This window comes from Dysidea avara, chromosome 2, assembly GCF_963678975.1.
Source record: "Dysidea avara chromosome 2, odDysAvar1.4, whole genome shotgun sequence".
Classification (NCBI taxonomy): Eukaryota; Metazoa; Porifera; class Demospongiae; order Dictyoceratida; family Dysideidae; genus Dysidea; species Dysidea avara.
The window spans coordinates 15,687,221-15,708,865 of NC_089273.1; the positions used below are offsets into that span (position 1 = coordinate 15,687,221).

The 21,645-nt window shown below is 38.7% G+C and overlaps 1 protein-coding gene and 2 long non-coding RNA genes across 4 annotated transcripts in view; 1 reads left to right on the forward strand and 2 right to left on the reverse strand.

Annotated features, from left to right (window-relative positions):
* The window catches only part of LOC136246694 (TNF receptor-associated factor 5-like), a 46,752-nt gene extending 40,582 nt beyond the window's left edge, over positions 1–6,170 (reverse strand). Inside the window, exon 1 of one of the 2 annotated variants that reach the window (XM_066038241.1) lies at positions 5,964–6,170. The gene's annotated coding sequence lies outside the window, so the exon portion shown is untranslated. Of the gene's footprint in view, positions 1–5,945 lie in introns of both variants that reach the window. The other variant, XM_066038240.1, reaches the window with a different exon arrangement.
* A 635-nt stretch (positions 6,171–6,805) lies between these two features.
* LOC136246696 (uncharacterized) lies at positions 6,806–9,434 on the forward strand. The gene is made up of 4 exons (XR_010696755.1): positions 6,806–6,934; positions 7,804–7,852; positions 8,912–8,964; positions 9,278–9,434. It is a non-coding gene; the product is annotated as an uncharacterized lncRNA (long non-coding RNA).
* An 875-nt stretch (positions 9,435–10,309) lies between these two features.
* LOC136246697 (uncharacterized) lies at positions 10,310–15,283 on the reverse strand. Its single transcript, XR_010696756.1, has 3 exons — positions 15,100–15,283; positions 11,748–11,796; positions 10,310–10,619 (listed from the first exon to the last, which is right to left on the reverse strand). It is a non-coding gene; the product is annotated as an uncharacterized lncRNA (long non-coding RNA).
* Positions 15,284–21,645: the final 6,362 nt, after the last annotated feature.

A 21,645-nucleotide genomic window follows, 5' to 3' on the forward strand; every position in this document is an offset into this window, starting at 1 on the left:
CCGCATTTTTGTAGCTGTGTGTAGCTTCTTATTGTAGCTGTGTGAATTCACTGTATAGCTACAGCTAACTGCCTAGTCGATTAATTATATCCTGGGGTCATGCTGCATGGGTTCCCTGTGAAATTGGGGGGAAAAGTTGCTAGCTAGTTTTACTTTAAAATTTAGCATCAATTTTAAATTTTAAGGCATTTTCAACCTTTAAATCTGCAGCTCGGTTGTACCCCAGACCCCCCTTGAACTTCTAATTGCTAGCTATAACTAAATGAACCATACAGCAAGTTTCATGCTGTGTCCCCTGTATGTCAGGTCTACAATTATACATAGTATAGAAAATCTGAAGAACAACAGATAGGCTTGAGCATATTTATATAGCTAGCTAGCAGTGAAATATCACTAAAATTGCAGATCTGAGTGTCTAATTTTCAAAAATTTCCTGTGGGGGCATGCCCCCAGACCCCCCTAGAATACTCGTGCTTCGCACACTGTGCAGCAACTCCTCTCATTGGCATGTATATAGCAGTAATTTCAACATTATAGTCAATGGCCTGACCAACTCAATTTTCCCTCCTCCGGCCCTGTGAGCTCATAAATGCTTACTATACTGTGCCATGCTTTAAGGCATTTGTAAGAATAGACATGAGCACAGTTTAATTTAAATGCCAACTGTCATATTATGGCGTACATGTGGCAGTTTCAAAGTTAAATTATGTCATAATAGCATAGTCAGTCAATTGTGGACTTACAACTTGAGGGGAGAACATTGTAAAAGGCTAAAAGGTTATTACTAAAGAAATTGTTACTGAGAAAGCATGGCTCTACTCATACGTAGCTATTTACATTGAAAACGATAATTATATATGTATACAAACTGTAACAAAACAAGCATGCAGCTGCACAGTTCTGAATTACCTAAAAGTAGTAAAAATGGCTTTGTTTAAATTTTATGTACATATAATGTTAAGGTTAGAGTGTTTAAAAAGCTGTATTTTGTAAACTCAATAACTGATCATGCTCCTATAAACTATAGTAATTTTTAATTAAAAATCAAATGACTGTAGAAAAAATTCTCAAAAAGGATTTCAAAGGATTTTGGTATGTCATTCTCTACAGCTAATGACACCAAGTTTATCTTGATATCATTTTGTATCACCCTTCAACAGCCAGACCAACACATGTTTATCTTCTCCCAGAAACATATCCAAAAATTTTTTTGAAGTATGTGAAACTAGAAATATTTTAATTAATTTTGTGTGGTATGAAAGAAATACCAGTGCTACATGCAGCGAATCTCACGAAATATAACCATACATTAATCTACAAACCACTAGATAGTTGTGGTTGCTGTCATGGTAACTGTATATAAATAAGTAAAGGTACATGAGCATAACCATGTACAAAAAACAGAATTAAGATATGTGGTGTACGTACATCTCAAATTATAATCAGGAATATGAAATTAAAATTTTTGGATGTTAATGCCTTGTTGCACTATATTAGCATAAAACTTCAAACATCCATAACTTTTTTTCCCAAAGGGGATTTTAGAGGATTTTGGATATGTTGTTCTCCAGAAAAGTCTGCATCTAATGATACCAAATTTATCTTTATACCATTTTATTCCGGGTATAGTCATTTTTTAACCTTCAACAACTGTACTATTCCTCTACAGCCTATCCAACAACATTCCAAACTCTACTATGCCATTGCCATTCGCAATGGAGCAAGCTAATTAACTTGTCAGACAGCTATCAACTTCGCGTACTACCAGCTTCAATTACCTTCTAGTGTCTCAAGTGTAACTCTCCAAGGCATAAATAGTTCATCTCTTAATGAACGGGTTGGTTTCTTGGAGCCGTTTTGTTTATTACGAATTGTAATGCAAACGCGACGAATTCTATTGCAAAACCGACTAATTCAACTGCAAAACCGATGAATTCAATTGCAAAACCGACGAATTCAATTGCAAAAACTTTAATCATCAGTTAACATACCATATTTTGTAGCTCACAACAAAGTTTACTAAATTGTTTGTAAAGCCATGACCACTCTCAATAACCTCTAAACCACTGGTACACTTACTGTCAGTTATAGGAGGGTTATTGGGAGACAAGGCACTTGTAATAGCAGTTGCAGCTTATGATAATGCCTAAGCAACTGAATTCTGTTGGCTTTACTTTTTTTAGGAACCATCAGCTCAGACAAATATGGATGTGTTAGGTGGGTCACTAGAGTTCATGCCACCTACAATCATTTCAGCCCAGATCTGCAATCATATATGTGTAAAATTAGAAGAGCGTTTTTCTTTCAGGCTATCTACTATTTCTTGAACCTTTTCTTCACAACTTTGTTGTTTCTCCTTAGCAACACCACTGTCACTCTCACTTTGATCCCTCACTGATTTACTAGAAGGTTTGCTATTTTCACTACTTTGAAACAATTCATCGCACCAAAGTATGTGGTGGTGCTCCATAACTCAAACAAATCTTCTTTAGTCTGAATTTTTACAACTTTGGTAGGCGAACCATACAAATACAATAACCCCTGTTGTAATATCCATACTGAACCAACCCTTATAACCCTTTCAACTCTTCACAGCCACATATTGTACTCTTGTCCATGTTACGTAGAGTGAACGAGCCCACAGCTGGCCCAAGTAACAAGAGGCTCAGGTGAATGCAAACGACTATAAAGGGTGCAAATTGGGGATGGATTAGGTGGCACTTAGAAGTTTTCAATGCAGTACTGTACAACAGGAAATTTGGCAGGAAAATATGATGAATCCACACTTTATCTAGTCTCATGTAGCAAGACCCTATTTCTCTGCACAGCACTTATCAATTGCAAATTATAAACGCCTGCTCCAAAAGGAGCAGGTAAGCGCCATGTGAAGAAATAGGGTCTGGCTACACTTCATCAGTACTGACAAATTAAATATTGACAAATATCAGCAATCATCTAAACAAATACTTTTAGGGGTATTTACAGATGTTTGACAAATTAAAGTAAAGTGATTAGCCAATGTTAAATGCACCTATTAATGTAATCCCTGACTACTTGAGGTGGGGATATGCATCACTGAACATTACATTTCCCCACTTATTGGGGATGTACTGGCAGTGCAAACCATGACCAAGTCTTGACTTGCAAACCCCGAGAATACTGGGGCTAGGAGAGGATTTGTAAGGTTGTGTGGCACTGGTCTAGTGATGAATTAGTTTGAATGGATTCTAGTTTGAGTAGATTCGAGTATGAATGTAGTAGCTAGCACCCAAGACACTCCTCCATAATGAATTTCTTTAGTGAAAACACATCCCCACTACATCAGGCAAATTTAGCGATAAATTCCATCCCTGACCTACCCCACCCTCAGCCCGTATCTGTGGTAGTTGGGTATTACATTGATAGGCACATTACTGTATAGCCTAAATAATTCAAGGGAGGGACATTTTTTATGCTGATTTCACAGTTTTGGGGATTACCAGTGAAAACATTATCCTTGAAAATTTAGACCTCCATTTAGTCTAATAAATTTTGGGAGTGTTTGCAAATCAGTTAGTCAAAATTTTGGTTTTGGCCAACTTGAAAATTTGTCCCTCAAAATATTTAGGCTAAAAGGTACAAGGGGTAGTCACTACCAACACTCCTATAGAACCATTTGTGAACGGGATCAAAATCAAATCAAACAATCAAGAGGTTATTTTACACTGAATCAAGCAATCAAGAAGTCCTAAAAAAGGACAATCAAGCACCTTAGAAAGCCAATTTGTAGAGTAAATCGAGAATCTATGAGGCTTCTATGCTAGATTGTTAAGGGATCAAGGTACCTTATTAATGAAATCAAGCAATCAAGGTGTATTTTTGTCAATCAAAAATCTTGATACCGGTCGCAAATCGTTCTACAGGACTATTGGTAGGCATTCCAGTATCCGAGATTTTCTAATAAAAAATTTCTCCGTATATTCTCCAATAGAACCCTGGCACAAAACAACAACTCGCGTTTAACTTGGGATTGGTCCATAGTCCGAGCTCCAATGAAGATGAAAATCGCTATGGGGTTTGTCCACACGCTGATCATCATGAAAATCTTAGTTTTGTCGTGCGCATTACATATAAGTTTGTGTTGTTTTGTAATCTTTTTAAGCCTTGTAATGTATGTAGAATACTTTAAAATTTAAAAAAAACGTAGTGTCGGGTGGAAGGTAGTCACTGGTGCTTACTTTAAAGTGCATAGTTACTTTGTTCAGGTTAGCGATTTTCAGCTCCAGAGCAATTTTCTGATGGCTGTGTCATCAGCTCAATAATACAAACCACTTCAAAGAGTCAGCATAACAATGCCATAATTGAAACCACAGCTCCACCTTAGGTATTGTTGCATCATTGTGGCACCTCCACTTTAGTTGTTTACCTTTACAAGTTGTTAACTTGATGTTTTTACTTACTTGAGATAGGGGGGTTACTATTCAGTGGACTGGACTACTGGACTGGAATACTGGACTGGACTGACATATTTTTGGTTTTTACACATTCTGAGGTTGGTTTTATTGAGTCTTGCTAGTAAGAACCCTTTGGGTACCTGCAGCCCACTTCTAAACACTGAAGACAAACACAGTGGAATATGTGAAAACTGTCTCTTAATAATTTCGCTACTGTTCATTATGCCACTATACAACACTTATTCCCGCTTACCTGGTGTGTAGTAATGCTGCAGGCAGTGCAGGGAACTGAATATGACAGCAATAGTTAACCAGCTATCAACTAGCCAGTAGACAATCTTTCGAGATATCTTTGAGGAGTAAGCTAGTCTCGCCAGCATGGCCAGTCAGTGCAGGGGCTTACCAATTAGAAATTTTTCAGCATGGGCACTTATAATCTTTATTTGATAAGCCCCTACACTGAAACAGCAAGACTAGTGAGAGCAAGACTAATGAGACTAGCTTGCTGCAAGCTTGCTCTAAGGATATATCTTGAAGGATATTGTCTACTGACTAGTTGATTGCTGGTTAACTATTGCTGTCACATTCACTGGCGGAATTCCCTGCACTGCCTGCAGCATTACTACACACCAGGTAAGGAATAGCTAAGTGTTGTATAGTGGCATAATGAACAGTAGCGAAATTATTAAGAGACAGTTTTCGCATATTCCACTGTTTGTCTTCAGTGTTTAAAAGTGTTTAGAAGTGGGCTACAGGTGCCCAAAGGGTTCTTACTAGCAAAAATCCAACCATAGAATGTGCAAAAACCAAAAATATGTCAGTCCAGTAGTCCAGTCCAGTGTTCCAGTCCAGTAGTCCAGTCCACTGAATAGTGACGTCTCTTGCCTGTGGGTATGCACCATTGTATTGAGAAGTGTGCAGTAGGTGAAACATATTTGCTCACTACAAAGCATACAAAGATCGCTGAGATCCGATAACATCTGAAATTACTCTCATTATATGTACAAACTTGCAGCTAAAAGCAACTGCAGTTTCAAAACAGTCCTGATTGCTAGATGGCTTCCTGATTCAATTGTGCCATTTTTCCCTTTAAAATGTATGGGGAGCCCCGGAGAAAAAATGTACCTTTTTTCAGTTTTAAAGCACTGTGCACTGTGCAAAGTAGTTAATTCCAACCCAACAAACTATATATTTCTGAGATCGACAATCAATACTCTACCTATTGAGCATATAAAAAGTCCATTTTTCCAAAATTTAAAAATCGAGCTGGAATGCCTAGTATTGGTAGTGACGATCCCTTGTGGTATGCTTCATCAAATTTCACGAAACCTTTAGAATCTTTTTGATAGCGCTTAATTCGTGTCAACCCTCCTCTGTTGGCCCGCTTACAATCTATATCTTTGTCTCGATAGGCGGTCGAGACTAATGTCACGAATCTGCTCGCAAAAATTAACAAATCAACGAAAAGGCAACCACATTCAATTGTTGGCAATAAACTATGTTACAACTTACTGAACACTGTGAACGCACCTAACCAGGTGATTGAAAACGTTCACCACTTCCTCAGTCGAGTCCTCACTTTCTATTTCACCCGGCCGGTTTCACAAGTTTAACTCCACTCGCTGGTCTTCTTTTCACAGGCGCAGGGGGTTCTCTCTGCGACTCAGGCGGCGGGAGGTCCAGCTGGGGTCACACACCTGGGGATCTGACGGGTTCCACGTGGTCAGCCATGCCAACTAATGGCGCCCGCCCTATTTACCAGCCGCAGGCGCTGGATACGAGACCGGGTATCACTCTTTTCACCCTATTTCATAACCCTACAGAACTTAGACAAAAAACGGTGAACCAAAAAGGCGAAAAAAAAGTGCAATATTGAAGGGGGATCGAACCCAGGATCCCCGTGTGATGGTCCAGTGTTCTACCGATTATGCTACCGCTGCTAGCTCCCTTAATTCCCTTCTTTTGTATCTTATAAATGTGACTAACGAAATAAGCTGTATATAGTAAGAAGAACCTAACCCTAAAGGTGAAGAAGAAACCAAAGCTGAACTCTAACCCTAACGCTAACACTACTAGAGGCTTCCCCTAAAGTCTACTACTCGTGGCAACTACTGGACGCTTCCCCTAAAGTCTACTACTCGCGGCAACTACTGGACGCATTCCCTAAAGTCGACTACTCGCGGTAACTACTAGATGCGTGCCCTAAAGTCGAAGAGAGAGAGCAACAACTACAGTAGGAAGTCTGGATGCTTTTGAGCTTAATATTACGTAAGGGTTATGAAAGGTGGTGAAAAGAGTAAACCCCATACGGGACCAATCTCGTTATGTACAGACTTGCTCAACCACAAAGTTACGTAACACAGGAAACTGGTTAATCACGTGATCACCGCACATTGCTGTTGTGGTCAACCACGTTTTCTGCGTAACAATGACGAGTGAGTGACTTTATAAAGGAGATAAACTGGTGATTGTTATGAATATGGAAAGCACCTTGATGGAAGGTACGGTAACTCACAACTAAATTTGCAGTGACTTGTGTATGCACACATTCATAGTGATGAGCGAGTTAATCACTATTAATTTTTGTCTCGAGCTTGTAACTTATACTGAACATAATGTATGGCATTGCTATCAGGTGGTTACCAATACGCCTGACAATGTCATGCATATTTAAACTGTAAGCTCACTGGTTATGTACACATGGGGCAAGGTCAAGGACAAGGTTGAGATTTGAACTATGATGAGCACGACTGAATCTCTGCTTTGTGCTGTTGCAGTTTCACCGTAAATTCTTACCGGTGAAACAACATAACCAAATGGTTAGGACAGTGGCTTGTATGCCCCATGATGCTGGCTGGTTCATGCTGTTGCAGTTTCTTGCACTACTTACCATGACTATAACTGGTTATTATGGAACTTTGAGACAGTTTCTATCCGTGTTAACCTCCTGCAAGTTACTAGTCTTGTCCAAGGTGGATTTGCCCGCACATACTCAAGTGCTTAGGACACTTTCCCCAGCAGATTCAAGCCTAATAGAGCTCTATATGACATGCTTAATATAATGCTGCAGAAATGTTCATTTGATATCATTTCTCTTGTAATGCTGTGTACCCCCGGACACTGAACAAGACTATGGGACCGGCCATAATTGACGCAGTAAGATACATGAATTATAGTTTAGCTTTTTTCATTGTACCAGTAATAGACATGATGTCATGCACTCATCCAGTATTTTCTATAACACAAACTGAGTACGTATGCAACAAAATTTAATATTTTATCTTCAAATGTTTAGTAAAACACTTGTTCGTATTCTTCCTATTGTGTTGTGCGTATTGTCCAATCTTATATCAATTGCTTTATTTTACAGATTATTAAAACAAGATGCCACAGAACTTGCCAGCTTGAGCAATCTTAGTGTAAGTGTATTTTGTTTGTGATCTTACAATAGACCATATGCAATCTTGGGGGCATGGCTTTGTAGTATTGATCGTGTGCAATCTGTAACCAGAATGTCTTGAAAGAATACTATAGTAACTTCTCGGATGTTCCTTTCATCAAGAGTATGAGCATTTAAAATTTTTCCAGTATAGAATTTCTTGCTCTCAGGAATATATGAGACTATGCTCTAGATTGCACATAGTCTATAACAACAAATACAGTGTCCTCAGTAAGGAGATTGATTTAAACCCCCTATCCCACCACCAACATACATTCACATTTGTACCACCCTTTAAGCAAGGCCTAAACTGTTGGTCATCACAATCCTAGAGAGGAAGGTCTGAAAGCTACCGCCAATAGACAACTTAGGCAGTGTAAAACATAGGTGAATTTGGCAAATAGTCCAAGTTTTTTTCCTCGCCAATAACCATTGTTAGCTATGTCACTGTGTAGAGATATGTTACAAAACACACCGGGGTGTAGCTAGCTTTCTGAATTACCCAGGCACAAGATCTGGCTGTCCCCTTTAACAAGCAATGCGAGCCCATCTCTGTGGACTCTTCATTACAGGTTTGCTTTAAAAGAAGTTATGCCTAGCTAGCTACTACACTGCTGTTTGTACAGCTTAACCCTTAAACCCGCATAATCCAGAAAACTGGATTTACACTTAATAAATACACATGCTTTGCACAAAGCGCTGTAACTTTCAAAGCTTTCGTCCCTCCTATGGCTATGCAATTTATATCATTCTACTCATGATGTAGCAAGGATCAAAATGATACCTAGGGTTTTACCCTAACACTAAAATTAATGGTGAAGCCAAAACTAGTCGTGAAAATAACTTTTCAGTAAGGAAACACACAAACCCTTTACATACCTTTATAAAATGGTTGATAACTCGATGGTAGTTGATCCTATCGCTTTGCAACAACTTTCATTCCACTCTTCGTGAAATTCACTTTCATAATGTATTGTGTTCATTTTTAGTTAAGACCAGCAACTGTTGTCACAAGTGATGAATGTTCCTCTTATAATAGGTGCTAGTGGCACACAAATGTTTATTCATTGGAGTCATGTGCATACTGCTGAGGTAAGTCTATTGTCAGCTGTGTATATACTGTACCATATGGATATCAAATCATCAATCGAGCATTGTCATTTGCTTAGTTCATTCAGTGCTATTGTAAGAATGATGTAGATTGTCGCTTTTCTGCCTTACAATGTCACTGGAAAATTAGCGTGGTTTCAGAGTGACCTAAAATGCTTCTGGGAAGTTCTGCAATAGTGTTGATTTGGCTAGTGAGATTTTGGCTTCATTTGCTGATTTGATTGTCCAATTTCTGTAATGTGTTTAGTGGTCTTTTATTTCTATGATTATTAGCAATTGTCATCTTGATATATAGGTGTTCTGGAGATTATGGGAAAACACCACACACGATGCAATTGGTTTATAATTGTGTGTATTCTAACTTATTCTGTAACTAAGTTTTGTTTGTCGTATCGATTGAGTTGTGTATATTTTTATCACTTGTTCAGACCTTTACAAGTTTAATCGAAGGTTAACTTGAAGGTGGCCATAATAACATTAATAGATGGGAACTAGCGTTGAACACTATGCACTATTCAGTAAATATCTAAACGGTAGGGTTAGTTTGATCACTATGCATTGTGGTATTCATTAGAAGGTATCAACAGGTTTGGGGTAGTACCATATGTAGCAGCCTGCCTGTTCTAGATCATTCTATGCTATAGCAGGGCAGTAAAGAAGCAGCATTATCACTAATTGTTTGCAGTGCTGGAAACTTTTTATCCCACCAAAGGTCCATAGTACCAAACTACGGCTGCTTAGTAGGATATGGGCTGCATTGTAGCATATCAGTTAGGAGGGATCATATAGGGCATCTGGTGTTGGGTAAATTGGCATACCACCAAATGTACCAGCCAGAGCTTTATCATAAATGTTGGGGTACACATTTACCATGACCCAATCTCGGAGGGTCATGTGATCTCACATGACAGATTAAGGGTCAGGTCACAAGGCTACAGCGCTCCAGCCCGTTCTCCCAATCTCGATGTCTTGTTGTATTATGGTCATTGCCACACACTGGTATACAGAATGTTTGTTTCAGCTCTATAGTCAACATCATCTTCATAACACTCACTGCCGTGATGCAATGGTTCTTTCAAAATGATGCACTTGCAATAATCAAGGCTTGCAACACAATAAATGAAATAGTGGTGAGACAAGCATATCAAATGTACTATCAGTACATGTACATCAACCAGATGTGTAAGCTTCATACTTGGAGCACAAAACTTCTGATTGTGTAAATATTATTGAAACATTCAAGTGTGTGTTGCAAATGACGATTGCAAGTCCCTAGATGACTCCACAAACACTTCTGTACAATACAAGGAAGAATAATACCAACATATAAATGGACACTTCATTATGTTTTTTCACTCCTTGCATTGTATCATTACAGTACATTATACATAAACATATTATGTATTACACACTTAGATATACTACAAAGGAATTGTCAGTTTCATGTCGTAATTGGCTAATTCATAATTAAGTCACCAATTGCTGCAGATTGATTGCCGTCTTAAGCTTCTTGGTATAAGGACATCTACAGATCATCTAAGGCTCTTCATCATAATATAGGCAGGGGGCTTATCAGTGCTGAAGCGAGTGAACTGACTAATAGGCAATCATCATCTATCACACAGACTTCTCACTTCCTGGAATATAAATGCTAACAATAAATTAAACAATAATAATTATTATTGTGATATGTAATGGGTAAATAATATGAGGTGGTATAAGCAGTGGACCTGGAAATGAAGAACTCAATTGGTACTTCACATTCATGCCTGTTACCTCTACAAGTCACAGCATCCCATCTTGCATGGCCAGATCACTTATTCTATATCATGGTGCCTCACACAATCCCTAGCATTTAATGCCTACACTGAAAGAGGGTTTGGACTGCTTAGCATAGGCCATTCTGATGGGTGCTCATTTTCACACCTCCAGGTACCATACGCACCATTAATATTAATAAATACTAGAAGTTTAACTTCTCATGCACCACATAAAGCACACAAGGCTATTATAATTTTGTCAAACTGCTTGTGTAACCAGCAGCTCTTGCCAGCAGTCACCCTTTCACTGAAAATGTTTCCTGGAAAAATTGTTACACAAAATTTCTCCAGTTAAGCAATACTAGTGTACTTGTCATACAGAAAGCCAGCTGTAACCAGTGAGCAGCCAGTCCAGACCTGATGATAGACGTCATGTGATGCATGGTGCAGAAGTGCTATGACTATGTAAGATGAGACACTGACTTGCAGAGGCATCTAATACTTAAGAATGCATAAACACTAGGAAACATATAAAATTTCTGGATCCCTGCAGATCTTTGGTCCTGGGTTTATTAATTCCTGGGGTAGGGAATTATATTAGTACTAACTTGTGTACAATAATCTGTATGTGTAGCTATAAAATACCTTAAGGGAACATCTGAGAAGTTTGGCTAGTATTCTAGGGATGGGAGGGTATTGACATTTCTGTCGTACGATTATTGTCATGAGCCATTATCACAATTATTGTACAATTAACCACTGTACTGTAACAAAAACCCTAAAATATTCAACTAAGCGGCAAAAATATTTAAGATGATCGATTATTATGTGATAATTGCCAATTTTAATTATCACTAGTTAATGAAAATTAGACGATTGCCAACTAAATAATCATGATAATTGGATAATTGCCCATCTCTATAATATTCTTGCAGCAATACTACAAAGCCATGCCCCCAAGATTGCATATGGTCTATTGTAAGATCACAAACAAAATACACTTACACTAAGATTGCTCAAGCTGGCAAGTTCTGTGGCATCTTGTTTTAATAATCTGTAAAATAAAGCAATTGATATAAGATTGGACAATACGCACAACACAATAGGAAGAATACGAACAAGTGTTTTACTAAACATTTGAAGATAAAATATTAAATTTTGTTGCATACGTACTCAGTTTGTGTTATAGAAAATACTGGATGAGTGCATGACATCATGTCTATTACTGGTACAATGAAAAAAGCTAAACTATAATTCATGTATCTTACTGCGTCAATTATGGCCGGTCCCATAGTCTTGTTCAGTGTCCGGGGGTACACAGCATTACAAGAGAAATGATATCAAATGAACATTTCTGCAGCATTATATTAAGCATGTCATATAGAGCTCTATTAGGCTTGAATCTGCTGGGGAAAGTGTCCTAAGCACTTGAGTATGTGCGGGCAAATCCACCTTGGACAAGACTAGTAACTTGCAGGAGGTTAACACGGATAGAAACTGTCTCAAAGTTCCATAATAACCAGTTATAGTCATGGTAAGTAGTGCAAGAAACTGCAACAGCATGAACCAGCCAGCATCATGGGGCATACAAGCCACTGTCCTAACCATTTGGTTATGTTGTTTCACCGGTAAGAATTTACGGTGAAACTGCAACAGCACAAAGCAGAGATTCAGTCGTGCTCATCATAGTTCAAATCTCAACCTTGTCCTTGACCTTGCCCCATGTGTACATAACCAGTGAGCTTACAGTTTAAATATGCATGACATTGTCAGGCGTATTGGTAACCACCTGATAGCAATGCCATACATTATGTTCAGTATAAGTTACAAGCTCGAAGCAAAATAATGATTCACTTGCTCATCACTTAGTCTGGCGGCACCCGCCCTTACTCTATGCGATGGGGCGGGCGCCGCCAGACTACTCATCACTATGAATGTGTCCAAGGGCATCGGAACCGGGGGCCAGGCCCCCACACTATTTTCAAAAGCATGTTTTGGCCCCCCACTTTTTGGGCCAAGTTATATACACACACAGAAATGTATACCTCCATACAAGAAGCCATACAACCATCACGCAAAAGCACTCTGGGGTGTGGCATCACCAGTCCACCGCAGAGGCGAATCCAGACTTATAGAAAGGGGGTCAAAAATGAACTGAGGCACTACATTGTCTCTGGTTTGATAAGGTGAGACCAAAAATAATAAAAAAGGCCACAGCCAGCTGACAATAGCTGCCCACCTCACCAACCACGCATTAATAGCTGATAAAGTACATAAAAATTCTTAAATAGCTCACTACACACTATTCTAATACTGTGACTGCTTTATTAGAGTGACTGCTCTATTAGAGTATCTCGATCTTGGTATATTAAAAATTTTTGGAGGGGGGTCAAGAGGCCCCTTTGACCCCCCCTGTATCCGCCCCTGGTCCACCCCATTCATTGTACTGTACGAGGCACTGTATTTAACACAAAAGCACCTGTAATTTTATTTCTGTTCTGCTTGCACATGATACCTGTGGTTGAAATATTTCCTGGATCCCGTGCAGTGAGAAGTTTGAACCGAGTAGAAAGAGTGTCATGTCCGTGATGTGGGAAAGATTGAACTCAAATTGAGGGTGGTAACAGATCTAAGTCTAAGAGGGCAGTCACACTGTAGTGCACGAGTGTATGGGAGTCAGCGGCGGAGGAAGTAGTTGATATGAGGGGGGGCTCCGCTGAGCTGACCCAGACTTATTTCTATAGTTTGGTAAGGTGAGACCAAAAAAAAAAAAAAAAAAAAAGGTCACAACCAACTGACAAGAGCTTTCCACCTCACCAGCTACCATTTCTAGCTGATAAACTACATAAAAATCCTTATATAGCTCGCTACACACTGACTACTTTATTAGAGTGACTGCTCTATTAGAGTATCTCGATCTTTATCAAGGTTTTCAGCCCCACTCCAAGAAAGATAATTTCGGTGTAATATCATTCTGAGGGGGGGCTAAGCCCCCCCTCAGCAGACCAAGGGGGGGCTTTAGCCCCCTAGCCCCCCCCTTTCCGCCGCCTATGATGGGAGTTGCTGACCAGCGTTGAAACCGGGTCACTACTGCTGACCCGGATGACCCACTGACCCGGATAGCAATCCGGGTCAGACCCGGATTTGACCCGGATTAAATTAATCCGAGGCGCGCGATAAGAGCTATGTTTCGGGTATTCTCGAGCGAGCGAGACTACGTTTTGAGCGTTCGATTCGTGTTGAGTAAACGAGTAGTTATGTTATAACTATAAGCCGGTAAGTTTATAATTTAAAATCAGTCAGTGGGTTTGTTTCCATGTAGCTACTGTGAGTTTACAGACAGAAATTGGGTGTGGCTTCGTACATACTTAGTATTACAATTTCCCAATATATTAAAATGGGTGTGACTCACAAAAGTACTTATCCTGCTGCAAGACTAGACCTAGACTATATACAACTCATACATTAATCGATTAGTGGGCGTGGCTCCACGTAAGCTTGCAGACAAAAACGGACACAGTTTCATGCTACAGACTGCACTTACTAATAAATGGGCGTGGCCGAGCGTATGTTTGTAACGCGAAAAGTGGGCGTGGCTCACGAACGAGCTACGCGACTAGTGTTTATAGGTTCCACGTCGTCAAACGATCAATTTCGTTTCTCACGTGATCCAATCCGGGTCAGACCCGGAGAAAATGTGACCCGGTTGACCCGACCCGGTTTCAACGCTGTTGCTGACTACCAACGATTAAACCAGACATTATTAAGACTTTGTGGTGAAGTTGATTTATGAAGAGAAACAAACAAGGATGAGGAATATGAAAGTGGCCAACCATGAATGCAGTGTAGTATTCACCTGATCTACACTCAGTTTGGGAACACCTGCTAGAACAGACATCCCAGCTTATAGTTCCTTAAAGGTAACGATGTTTCACTTTGCCGATAACAACTATTAATGCTGTAATCCTTGTAGTGTGAAGTACGTAAAGCTCGCATAAAGAAAAGACCTTGATGTGACCATGATTTCTCATGTGATACATACATGCATTAAGCACATGCAGTAGGTGTAGAGGAGCATAGCGGCGGGTGTAGGGAGTGAAGAGATATAGCTATGCAGTATAGGTGTAGGGCTGTTAGCTAGTGATAACACACCCCACAACACCTTTATATAAACGTACGTATGGACTAGGTACAGAGGAGCCGTATCAATGGGACCCTGTGTGTCTGAATGGGTTTATGGTTAACTGGTCATGGCTATCTTTGGCCCCCCCACCCTGACAATCGTTCCTACGCCTTTGAATGTGTGCATACGCAAGTCACTGCAAATTTAGTTTAACACAGGGGTGAGTTACCGTACCTTCCATCAAGGTGCTTTCCATATTCATAACAGTCACCAGTTTATCTCCTTTATAAAGTCACTCACTCGTCATTGTTACGCAGAAAACGTGTTTGACCACAACAGCAATGTGCGATGATCACGTGATCAACCAGTTTCCTGTATTACGTAACTTTGTGGTTGAGCAAGTCTGTACATAACGAGATTGGTTTGCGTGGGGACGGCAAATATTTATTTGCCGCCCACACACCTCGCCCACATAAACCGTATTTATTTGCTGCCCCCACACAAACCGTCTGGCATGGGAGACTAGTATATATTATGGTATGCGTGGTATCCGTGTATCTCAAGGGGCATGAGGGGTAGCCATCTGCAACCGGAATCAAAATCAAATCAAGAGGTAAATTAGGACTGAATCAAGACATCCTATAGAAAGCTAGCTCACAAACAAAGCAAGAATTTACGTGCTAAATTATCCGTATATTTTTGTCAATCAAAAACTTTGATCCCGGTAGCAGATGATTCTACAGGACTGTTGGTAGTGACTATCTCTTGTATCTGTAACATGGTGTGGTGTGTGTAGTATGAGGTGTATAGTATGGGCATAGGAACAATTTTTGACCAAAGCTAGTCAACACACAAACCAATCAACATCCATGTAAACATAAGAAGGCCCAATTTGGTAAGGTAACTAGATATATGAGTGTATACAAGTTGAGCTGGATCCTGAAAAATACATGATAAAAGTGATTTTTATCTTAAGAGAGTTATCATTTCAGCCAACTAGATGATAAGTGGTGAACAGCAAACAGACATGCGCGGTTTGGCTCCATTAAAAAGGCAAAATAGACATTGCACTTTTATGACTTCCATATAGGAAATGTATGGTGAAAATTTTGATTGACTGTAAATATTGTGTCAGGCATTTGCAGGTCAAGCAGTGCTACAAATGAGCCAAATTTCAGGAACTTGTGTAATTGTATCTGTAAGATATTAAATGTTTTTGCGTGTGGATCCAGCTCAACAGGTACATACAGCACAGTTTCTACATGTGCGTTGCATATTATTAGCCAATAACACTACACAGCTACACTGTATAGCTATCTGTTCTAGTCTTGACTACTTACTCTATTATACACCTTATTCACAGTGATATAGGTTAAAGTAGCAAACTAAGTAAAATATTCAATTGTGTTAACCATATATCAGTACATTGCATACATATGTGTGTGTGGCAGTGGCGGGTACAAGGGGTTGCAATGGTTTTCCCCCTCTTTAAAATAGTGTGAGCCCCAAACTTATTTACGATTCGTGTGGGTGATAAAATCACCTGGAGTTATACATAGTGTATTATTTTCTATTGTATAATTTAGCCTACGAAATCACTGAAAATGTCACTACTACTGTGTACTAGGTAGGTTTAAGCGTGTTAAGCGTGTTAAGCGCCTCTAAAATAATTATCGTTTAAATGAATACAAGTGGTGTTTTGTTTCAGAGCTTCCTGCGAAGGCCTGCATTGGTAATATTCAACTGTGAAACAATGTTATGGAATATTTTTTTTTTACTGATTCATTGCTAGCTAGTTTACATCGTAGATCTATGTGGCAGTCTGGAATCACAGTTTATTGAAAACTTCCTGAACCTGAAACCCCCTCTGAAAATTTCTAGATCTGCCACTGTATGTGTGTGTGCGTGTGTGTGTGTGTGTTTGTGTGTGTGTGTGTGTGTGTGTGTGTGTGTGTGTGTGTGTGTGTGTGTGTGTGTGTGTGTGTGTGTGTGTGTGTGTGTGTGTGTGTGTGTGTGTGTGTGTGTGTGTGTGTGTGTTACAGCAGTCCATGCACCCAGCTCAATGGGTACCTGGTGTAAACTGGGGAAGCAAATGCTCAACTGTCCATGTCTCGTATACTGTCACAGTAGTAGTTGAAGGTCCAGGTGGGACTTCAGGTGCCTACACCTTCACTTGTGAGACATGGTACAGCTTACTAGTCCTGCTCCAGGAGGGAATTCCTGCACTGACTCATAGCACCTGAGTAGTGGGCAGCATGACCGTGTAGTGGCAGCTGAAGGGTTTGCTTTGTATGGCATGTATGTGTGTGTGACTATTTCTCAGAATTAATTGTCTTGGCCTACACACATCTCAGGAGTTATTGGTTGAGCAAACTCAACTTTGTCATTTTCAGGATAAATTTTGGACAGTGTGCACAAGACGTAAAACCAAATACTATCAAACATATCTGTGCCCATGCAATTGTTGATTATATCATCTGGTCCATTTACACACAAACTAACATACTTCAAGATGGTACTAGGGAAGGCTGCTAGATTTGTATTCTTTGATTTTCCAGTGTTTCAGCTATGTTAGTTCAACTTGAATAGCAAACAATGGAAATCCAAAGAATTATTAATTATCAAGTACTGAGATATACCCTGTCATCACATCCTTCAGGCCACACCTATTTAGTAGTTGCAAAAAGTTCTTATTATTACCACTTACCCTCAAGAATTGATTCATATTCCCACAGCAGTTAGATTATGGAATCACCTACCCAATTATGTAGGAAACTGACACTTTTTAAATTTTCACTTGTAGTGTAATTGTAACTAATCATGTACATTTTATTCAATTTGAGGTCTGTACATAAATTACAGGGTTAACAGCCAGTAACTTGAATGCTTTAGAGACCATTATATGGTAATTGTATAGCTTCTCATATGAAGGTATGCATGGTCATGTAACTAAATAAGGAGCTAGCTTTGGCTGATTTTTCAATCTGAGACAAAGTGCGGTTCCATGGTGTCCCTGGTTCTGACGTCCCCATAGTGTGCAGTGTCATGTAGTGTGTGTGTGTGCATGTGTGCATGTGTGTATGTGTGTGGGTTGAAACCTTGGGAAGTGGTGATAATTTTACTGACAGTATTCAATTACAGTGTGCCAACCCCATGCAGTGATGGTATCACTAGGTACACACCAATCTCATGCCTTTTGGATGCCTTACAAACTTCCCACATCTCATCTAGAGGCGCAAACAGGTCATCTGATTACCAATAACTAAGCCATGCATTGGTGGCATGACCATCCTATTTAAATGTTGTGTAGTATAGGTAGCTACATATAGATTGTTGAAATGTTGTTTGTGTAATTGTTAAAGTGATCTAGATGTGTAGTGGTTGATCACCATGAAACTATCAAATGTATATACATATCCTTGAATATCAGTGTTAAGGTTTCTTCCCCAAATTATTATACCACATTGAATTACATTATATTAGTTGGTGTAAAAAATTTAAGATTTAAAACATACATTGCTGAAAAAGTAAAGAAACAAGAGTCAAACAAGCCAGCATGTTAAACACACAGAAATCTCTATTTGGACTCAATGGATAAGGAAAAAACACTGTCAGTAGATTCCATAAATCAGGGGCAGATAGGTACCAAGAATACTACAGATCTATATAAATGTTTATTTGAGTCCAAATCAAGATCTCAGTGTGTTTAACATACTGGCTTGTTTGACCCTTGTTTCTTTACTTTTTTCAGCAATCTCTATTCCCATTGGTTTGTTTACTTTTTATAAATCCATTATTTTAATAATAGCTAACATGAGGTGCTGGTGGTGCTTGACACATAGTACTAAAGATGTATATCAAGACAGTCATCATGTACATTACTACTATCAGTGTTAACATATAATTATTATAACACCAAGAACAGCTAGGTGAAAAAATCATTTACTTTTTGATTAAAGTAATAAACTTGGTACAACATTTGCTTAATTCATACTATTTCATGTTAGATATATATGGTGCCATTAAAATTACCAATTGATCATTTCACATTTTTAAAAAACTGACATGTATTTGTGAAGCCATAAAAGTACTTCAGGTGATGAACTGAAACTTTGCATCTGCATAGACAAGTAAGGGATTGTCACATCCAAAAGCTGATCAAGGGAGCTAAGTCTCATCACTGATATTTCCTCTAGATCTGCCAACCAATATATTTGTGAACCTTTCTGCAGAGGTGGCTAAGTACAGCCATTGCCTATACCACCTTTGCTACATAAAGTTAGCAAGTATTTCAACCTTGTGGGTCAAAGTGTATCAATGATCTAATCAAAGGTCAAACATTTCTTAATTTATTTATTCATTTATTTTGCTACACCTGCAAGAGCTAGTTCTAACATCACAATTCAGCATTGAAACGGGTCGCTACTTGCTGATCTGACCACATCAGCTCGGATGACCCACTGATCCACTTGCAGCTGTGCCAGGCTATACTGATCCAGATAGTAGTCTAAAAACCAGAATTAATTAAAACCCACTGATTTGGGCATGGTTCACAAAAGAAGTTGGCTTGCTCATAGATAGTATATTCTATACATACCCATGATTGGGTCCACCTATCCACCTTTGATGTTTGTTGTGCTGTTAGCATTGCCTCATTAACATGTCATTCCCACCTCTCTCTTGAGTACAGTATGTATGGTAAGGGATTTATTTATTGATCATTACTGAGCAGACAGCACTGCCACAGCTGATGTGCTCGGGGAAAAGAGTAACTAGTACAATTACAGGATATTAATTATGTAGTTACAGTGAGTGTTATACAGTCTGCTGAAAAGAGTCAATCTTGATTATTTCAATTACTATGGTAGACTGTTCCAATCCTTTATTGTTCTAGAATAAAAATTTAGTTAGTGTGATTAAGTGGATGAGTTTGGGTAAAATAAATTGTCTTGAGTGATATAGTCTAGTAGATCTTTCCTTTGGAATAAACTGGGTAGGGATGACGTAGTGTAGTGTCAAACTCTGTTGTGTAGAACAAGATGAAGGCAATTTTCAAATCGGCTCCAATACCATATGCTCTAATATATACTCTAATAGAACAGTCTCCATATCCTTAACAGTTATATCTATAGGTTTGAACAAATTTCGTCTCCACCAAAACAGTATCACAGAAATTTTAAATGAAATACACTGGCCATCTCTTTAAGAACATAGAAAACATGCATGTCTCATCCTACTGTACAAGATAGTTAATCACTTATTTATACTTGTCCCAAATCATTGTCTGCCATCATAAATTGAACTGCTTCCTGAGCTCATCATGATCAGAAAGTCATTCATATAAAATCTTCTGTAAATGCTTAGCTCTATTCATTCCTACCCAAAACTATATTCCCCATACAATGGAGTGTTAATCCTAAAACATTTAAACAATTAACAACTCCTACTTTGTTTTAACTTATAGCACTTATCGTTGTTATAACTTAAACTAGCTATATAGGCACTTGTGTGTACATAATGTGTACATTAGCATTAAAACCCTGTAGGGTGATTGCTATTAATAAATAAATAAATATAGATAACCATCCCAGACACACTTAATTATATAGCCTGCTAGTAAATTAAATGCATGCACATGGCCCTTTGGAGGGAAGACATCTTATTGATCAAGACATGCAATAATATGCCACAATTGAATTTGGTGGGAACTTTAATTAAAGTTTTATGAAATTCAGCACTGTATGAATGCTACTAAACAGAAATCAAATTTGTACCACGATTACTCTCCAAAAGAAATTTTCCTTCCAAGAATGAATTTGGTGGCATTGAATTTTAACTGAAAGTTTTTATTGAAATTTAAAACTACTGAGATAGAAAACAGAATTTGTAGTTAGGCCAAACTAAAGCACAAGCATGCATATCTATAAATCTAAGCAGCTGCACTGCAGGCTGAATATCCATTATGAAGCCATAGACATTATGTTGCTGGTGTGTAGTGTGCAAAAGTATGATCCTTATAGCTATAGAATATCTTGTCTCTTGATGCATCAAGTTAACTGAGGTGGGAAAGGAAAAGTATTTAGGTTTACAAACAATGTTTATAATTACACCGCTCTCGACTGTTTCATTAGACAATATGCTGTTGGAGTATCTCAATCTCAAATGTAGTTCCCATGATCATGTTCCCCTTGTGCTATGCCTATATATGGGTATAGCAATTCAATGGACATATTTGGACATATTATACCATGATAAATGAGCTGCACAAAATTATGTCTCTAAAGTGCTTAGCTTTGTAAAATGAGCAACGTACCCTATAAAATTTTTCTGAAGTGTGTATATGTGTGTGTAGGAGGGGAGGGGGAGCACTGGCCCCCTTGGCCTCCACCCTATGAATCCACCTCTATTATGCTATAGGCTATATCTACATTTTAATCTGTAAAGTGCTCAATGCAGAATTACAACACTAGTGGAATAAACACTATACTGCATGGATTTTATTGTCCATGTATGAGTTCAGATCTAGAATACAAACAATACACTAATGCAGGACATCAAAGTGGGATCAGGATATGCCAGAATCACAATAGGTTTGCTACAAGGTGTAGAGTCAAGTTACTAGGGCCCAGGCCTTCATTATCAAGTTCTAGCCCTGCATGGTGTGATAGTATTGTGTTACATTGTAACCTTTTAAAAATTTCAAATGGATTTAATTTATTTTGTATTTTTCACTTTTGCTGATTAAATTATTATGTTTGTAAACAGCTATAGGTCTCCACT